This window comes from Equus caballus, chromosome 3, assembly GCF_041296265.1.
Source record: "Equus caballus isolate H_3958 breed thoroughbred chromosome 3, TB-T2T, whole genome shotgun sequence".
In the NCBI taxonomy this organism is placed as follows: domain Eukaryota; kingdom Metazoa; phylum Chordata; class Mammalia; order Perissodactyla; family Equidae; genus Equus; species Equus caballus.
In genome coordinates, this window is record NC_091686.1 from 33,070,883 (window position 1) to 33,077,500 (window position 6,618).

The 6,618-nt window shown below is 51.3% G+C and overlaps 1 long non-coding RNA gene across 1 annotated transcript in view; it reads left to right on the plus strand.

Annotated features, from left to right (window-relative positions):
* Nucleotides 1-1,024: 1,024 nt before the first annotated feature.
* LOC106782947 (uncharacterized) overlaps nt 1,025-6,618 on the plus strand; it is a 33,940-nt gene continuing 28,346 nt past the window's right edge. Inside the window, exon 1 of the long non-coding RNA XR_011436952.1 lies at nt 1,025-1,233. This is a non-coding gene — a long non-coding RNA (uncharacterized lncRNA). The remainder of the gene's footprint in view (nt 1,234-6,618) is intronic.

Below are 6,618 nucleotides of genomic sequence, written 5' to 3' on the forward strand. Positions count from 1 at the left end.
GCCTACTGTGTGCCAGGTCTACTCTACAGAGACGAGTCAGGATCGGTTCTTGTCTTCAAGATGCCCGTAGTCCACTTGAGGACAGGAGGGGTTTTGTGCAGACTGTTTATTACTTTCCATGAGCCTCGACGTCTGGGGCATTCCTGGGAGCACAGAGAGCATAGGAGTTCGGAGGAGAAAGAGAAGGAGGGCTGAGACCCGGTGAGCCGCCACACGTCAGGCTCTTCCACCGGGGTTTGTGTGCGACCCTTCCCACATGCCCGGCTGCAGTCACTGTCATGTGGTTAACGCACCGCCCCAAACTTCACAGCACAAGACGACAAGGACTTTCCCAGGCTCGTGGGCTCTGCGCGTGCGGAATTTGGACAGAGCACAGCGGAAATGGCTCGTCTTTGCTCTGCAATGGCTGGGGCTTCAGCGAGGAACATTCCAAGGCTGGGTGACTCCGTGGCGGAGGGCTGGAATCGTCCAGAGGCCCCCTCTGGGCTGGGAGGACCCCAAGTCTCCAAATGCTCCCTGATATGCCTTCCCGGGGCCTCCTCGCAGAGCTTGGGCTGCCTCCAGCACGGCGGCCTCAGTGTAGCCAAACTTCTTCCGTGCTGGCCCAGCGCCCCAACAGATGCATTGCAAAGAACAAGGTGGAAGTGTGTCACCTGTTATGGCCAGCCTCGGAAGTCTTGCCGTGACACCTCTGTTGCATTCTAGCGTTCATAAGTGAGTCACAACCCCGCCCGGACTCAGAGGGAGGGACACACCTCTTCCTGGGAGGAGGGTCACACTGTAGACGTGCGTGTTGGATGGAAGACGTTGCTGTGGTCATCTGTGGGAAAGGTCATCTGGATGACAGTTGAAGGAAATGGGGCACAGAGAAGTGAAGTAAGTTGCTCAAGGCTACACAGCTGCAAGTGACTCAGCCAAGATTTGAGCCTCAGTTAGTGTCCAGGCTCCTCTCTCTGTTTTTCCAGATCACTGTGGGCAAGGACGTGTCTTTCTCTTGGCTGACTGCTCCGACTTCTGCGGGCCGCAGCTTTTCCATGACCCCCACGTTCTGTGCTCCTTGTGCTGTCTCCCTCCCGCCCTCCCTCCTGCAGACGGAGCTGCAGCCCGGGCGCAATTTCAGTCGAGAGCGGGAGCCCCGAGTGCTTGCTTATCACTAATAATATTTTCCCCCTGAGCTGAATCCCTTTCACATCCGGTCCCTCAACTCGTCTGGACTAGAAGCCATAGCCGAAGGTGAGTGTGAGCTGCCCCCTCTGAAAACCTCGCAGGGAGGGGAGAATGGGGGGTCCCAACATGCTGGGGACCCCCACAAGTAGAGCGAGAGTCTGGGGAAGCACGCAGAGTTTTGTGATCCTTTTCAAAACTCAGAGCTGCTGGGCAAATGCATTCTGCTGAACTGCCGTTTTTACTGTTATGATTAAAGTTTTGAGATTTGAAAAAAATTAGCGGAATGTTTAATTTAATGGAATATTGTATGGCAAGAAAAGCGAGTGAAGCCCTGATTCATGCTACCATGTGGATGAAGCTTGAAAACATTTTGCTGAGTGAAAGAAGCCAGACACAAAGGACCACATATCGCATGATTCCATCTAGGAAAGGTCCAGAATAGGCAAACGCCTAAACACAGAAAGCGGGCTTGTGGTTGCAGAGTTACGGGAAAATTGGTAGTGACTGCCAGGTGTCCGGGGTTTCTTTTTGAGGTAAAGAAAATGTTTAAAGTTGAATTGTACCCTGTAAACTGGCGAATTGTTTGTTTGTGAATTATATCTCAAAAAGGCTGTTAAAAATAAATTTCCTTGTTTTTCATACTGCATTTTCTTGCTACACGTTCACTTCGGAAAAATTAAGAACTACAGATATTCAAAAAGAAGAAAGTAGACACCACCACCCTATCGCTTAAAAATAAGCCCCACGGACCCCTTGGCACACGTAATTCCAAACACACCAGCTTGAGTGTTTCATTTTTGTTGTTTTACAGTTTTTGGCTGGTTTTTGTTGTTGACGTTGTTTTCTAACAAGTGTGAAATCACAGTGTAGAGAATGGTTTGTGTCCTGACAAGTCTTCGAAACGTCTGTTTTCTGGACAGAACGGATCTAATTAGACTGTGGAGATCCGATAAACACTGCAATTGCAACCACGGAGCGGAAGCTCGCTGCTGGGAAGGGCAGCGGCCCAGGGCCCTGCGCAGTTTCCACGGAGCGGAAGCTCGCTGCTGGGAAGGGCAGCGGCCCAGGGCCCTGCGCAGTTTCCACTGGGCGGCTGCTGAACTCAGGTTTCGTAAACAGGAGAGTCACCACGATGGTTTCCAGAGCCGAGCATCTGTCCTGGCCGCGGGGCATCTGGTCAGGCCGTGGACGAGCTCCGGTGGGAGGCCAGCGGGTGATGGTTCAGGTCAACCCTAGCAGGGGGGTAACGATCGAGGCAGAAGGTTTCACCCCCAGAAATCTTTAAACCCCACTTACTTACCTATTCATTTATTTGTCTGGCTTTTTAAATTAAAAGGAGCAATTTATGCCCATAGCTACAAAAATCAACATGTACAAAGAGGAGCAGAGAGTGGAAGAAAATCTTCTTCTCCCAGACTCTGTATCTCTCCCTGGAGCCCACCAGCATGGCCAGTTCCATGCATGTTGGCTGTGTATACATAAGCTGCATCCTGCACGCTTTCCTCTCCCCTATGCCCAACCACAAGCTCAGAAATCAACTATATGCTCTCTTCTCTATCTGGCTCTTTAATTAAAAGAGAATATACATATATATATATCTTGAAGATTGTTCTATATCAGCGCACACAGATGTGATTTTTCTTTTTGACAGCTGTATAGCATTCCACTTTATGGGCATACCATAATTTATTAAACCAGTCCCCTATTGACAGATGTCGGTTATTTTTTGCATTTTGCTATTATAAATGGTGCTGCAATGAGCGATGTTTTACATATGTCTTTGCCTCTTACGTGACTAAAGCTGCAGAATAAATTCTTGGACACTGAATTGCCAGCTCATTGAAAATTCTGATAGCTCTCGCATAGCTCGTTGCAAACTGTACCTCTCCAATTGTCCACAAGATCGCCTGCTCTGCCCCAATTTGGGGCATGTCTTTGATGACTCGTAAAAGGGAACAGGATACAGGTGTCCTTCTCCGCTTCCCAGAGTGGGGGAGGGGAGTTCTAGGTTGTAGTGGGTTTCCCCTTGTCCCTCAGTGGAGCGTCAGCTGCCCTGTGTCCAATCTCTGCAAGACCCTCAGGTCTGTTACAGCGTCTGCTGTAGACGATGCTGCCTGCGCCTCAGCATCCTCCTCCTTCCCTTCCTTTATTAATAAAGCCCCCAGCTTTTAACGAGGCCACGGCCACCCATCTACAGCCTTGCTTGAAGCTAGACGTGGCCATGTGACCAAGCTCACACCTTCAGGACGTGAATGGAAATAACCAGGCAGCCTCTGCATCTCTTCATCTAAGGAAATTGCCTGCCTGCCACTTCGTCTCTTTCCCCAGCAACTGGGAGACGGAGACCATACACTGATGGCCCAACAAGGTGGATGGGACCTGAGTCCCTGGAGGATACAGGGGGCTGGAAGAAGCAGCCCCTGCTCCCTGTGTCTGTAAGGGGGACAGCGGAGTGAAAACTCACCAGCCATCCAGGGTTGCTCAGCTTTGGGAGGACCAGGAGACAAGCCTAGGGCGGGAACTCGGCATCAGTGAGGGGACTGGAGAGAAGAAAGAGAGGCCTGGTTGGTGATCCCATCTTGGGCATCCCTGCAGAGTCCAGAAGGAGCCTGCAGGCCTTGAGGAATGGGCGAGTTGAGGTCCTCATGAATACAGGGGGCTCCGTGAGCCGGTGACCTGGCCGTTCCCGCTGATGGGGTGGCCACTGCTCCTGAGGACACTGGGTTTTGCAGGGATTACCCAACTTGCAGGCTACGTAATTTCTTGGAAATTGCAAAGCAGGTTGCAAAGCAGGTTGGAATTCTGAGGCCTCACTGCCTGGTTCCAGCTGCTCCAGGAACCAAATCACCAACCAACAGCTGGAGCGAACACTCATAAAAAGTCACCCGGCCTCTGCCCTCTGGCTGCTTCCTGGAAACTGTTCTCAGCAGGCCCTCCCCGCCCACGCAGAGAAGCCCAGATCCGATCTCCCCACCCAGCCCCTCAGTGGCAGAGCCCTGGAGTTCCTGAGACTCCCTAAATCATGCTGGCTGTTGGCTTTGAGTGTTTCTGGAACCCAACTAAAGGAAAGGAAGCCGAATAACCATTAATACGACTTCGTTTTCTCCCTTGGCTCTTGGCTCCTCGCAGACATCGGAGAAGTTGTCCGGGCATCGAAGTAAATGGGCCATTGAGACAAAAGAAGTCACAATGAGAAGGGCTTCAAAGGTGGCACCTACAAAGAAGAAGTGGGTTCTGGTCATCCATTTATCACTTATCTAAAAGATACGCGCTCGACTCTTCTGTCCGCAGATTGCGGTGCAAGTGGCTGGGGATGCAGGAGGAAGACGGCACGGCCTCGCTCGCAGGGGGCTGATGGCCACCTGAGCCAGACGCCCAATAATCACAGATGGGAACTGCAATAAGAGGGGTGTGGGGAGTTAAATAGTGTCCCCCCAAATTCACATCCACCCAGAACCTCCAGATGTGACTTATTTGGAGACAGAGTCTTTGTAGATGTGTTTAAGGTAAGGATCCGATGAGGTCACACTGGGTCCAGATCACGGTGGGCCCTAAATTCCATGAGAGTGTCTTTATAGGAGACAGAAAAGGACATGCAGAGACAGACACAGGGAATAAGGCCACGCAGCATGGCGGCAGGGGTTGCAATGATGTGCTAACAAGCAAAGGAAAGCCCAGGATTGCCAGCAACACCAGCAGCTAAGAGAAAGACGTGGAACAAATTCTCCCCTTGAGCCTTCAAGGAGAGCACGACATTGGGGACACCTTGATTTTGGACTTCTGGCTTCCTGAGCGGTGGGAGAATAAATTTCTCTTGTTTCAAGCCACCCAGCCAGTGGCAATTTGTCCAGGCAGCCACAGGAATCGAACACAGGTGTATGAAGACCTGCGGGTGCACAAGGGAGTGTGGCTTCTCCTCCCTGGAGAATCAGGGAGGGCTTCAAGGAGGAGGTGACAGTCAAACTGAGCCCTGAGGATGACAAAGAATTCGCTGGGCAGACAAGGGAGGAGAGATTGATTCCATGCAGAAGGAAGAGCACATGGAAACACGCAGAGACGCCGATGAGCACAGCTTGTTTGGAAAATTGTAAGCACTTCGATATTGACGGAACGTGGGTAATGAGGATGGCAAAGAGGAGGTGAAGTTGTGAAGAGACTTGGGTGCCTTGCTAAAGGATATGGCCCTTCTCCTCAGACTGACGGGAGCCACTGAAGGTGGTGGAGCAGGGAAGAGCATCACTTATTATTTTTAATTGAAGAATAACATACACATAATGAAGCGGCCAGTTCTGAAATATACACGCACCCAGGTCAAGCTACAGATTTCCAGTCCCCAGAAGAGGCTCTCTGGGCCCCTCTCCAGTCAATGCTCAGTTCCACAGAGGTAGCTCTGACTTTCACCAAAATCATAGATTAGTTTTGCCTGTTCTTGACCTTCATGTGTGTTGGATCTCGCAGTACACATCCGTGCGTGCCTGGCTTCTTTCTCCTGACATTCAGCTGTGTTACTGCGAGCAGTGGTAGTTTCTTCTCCTTGTTCCCAGTACAGTATTCCATTGTATGAATGCCACAGTTTATTTATCCATCCACCTGTGGATGGAGGTTTCCAGTTTGCGCTTCACGAACAATGATGCTATGAACATTCTGGCACGTGCCTTTTGGTGAGCATGTGCATTCATTTCTCTGGGAACGCACCCAGGAGTGGAGGCGTGGGTGCTGGGATGGTTGTAGATTTAGCTTTAGGAGGTATCCTGGAGGCATTGTTAAGTAGGCTTAGTGGGGCTGGTATTCACCAACGTGCCCTTACTGATGGCTTATGGCTGGCGTCTGTGCCGCCTGGCTGCTGCACCGTCCCGATGGGCCCTGTTCATGCCCTACTGGTGGTTACACATTGTCATCGTCCTAGACTTGATCCTGGTGGGGGGGTGCGTCCAAGGAGGGGAGGGGAGGGGAGGGGAGGGAGGAGACCAATTATGAGAGCATTGCCGAGTGATAGGGACGTTGGAGAGGTAATGATTAGCAGGTACTTAGGAGATAGTTCCTGGGGACCAGCTGGCTGCGGTGACTGAGGAAGAGAGTTGGGGTCGGCTCCAAGACTTCCTTCTTGATGGCAGGTTAAGTGGTGACGACATCTCAGGAGGCAGAGAAAGAGCGCAGAAGCAATAATGCATTTGAGGGGGGCAAAAAAAATTTAATTGTGCATCCTTTCATCCCCGGGTGAAGCTGTGGGAGACAGATGCCTCTTAGGGTGGGGGTGTTTACAATCCCCCTTCCCTAAGAATAGCCCCTGCAGGCCCCTGACGCCTCATAGCTGATTGTCCGGAGGCGGTTGGCTGACTCAGTTGAGCAATCAAAATCTCTCTCAGGGACTTGAAATTTTGAGCTGAGAGAGGTGGAATCTGGGAGTATTGAGCAGAGCCGCATTAATGGAATGTTCCAGAGAGCGAATCC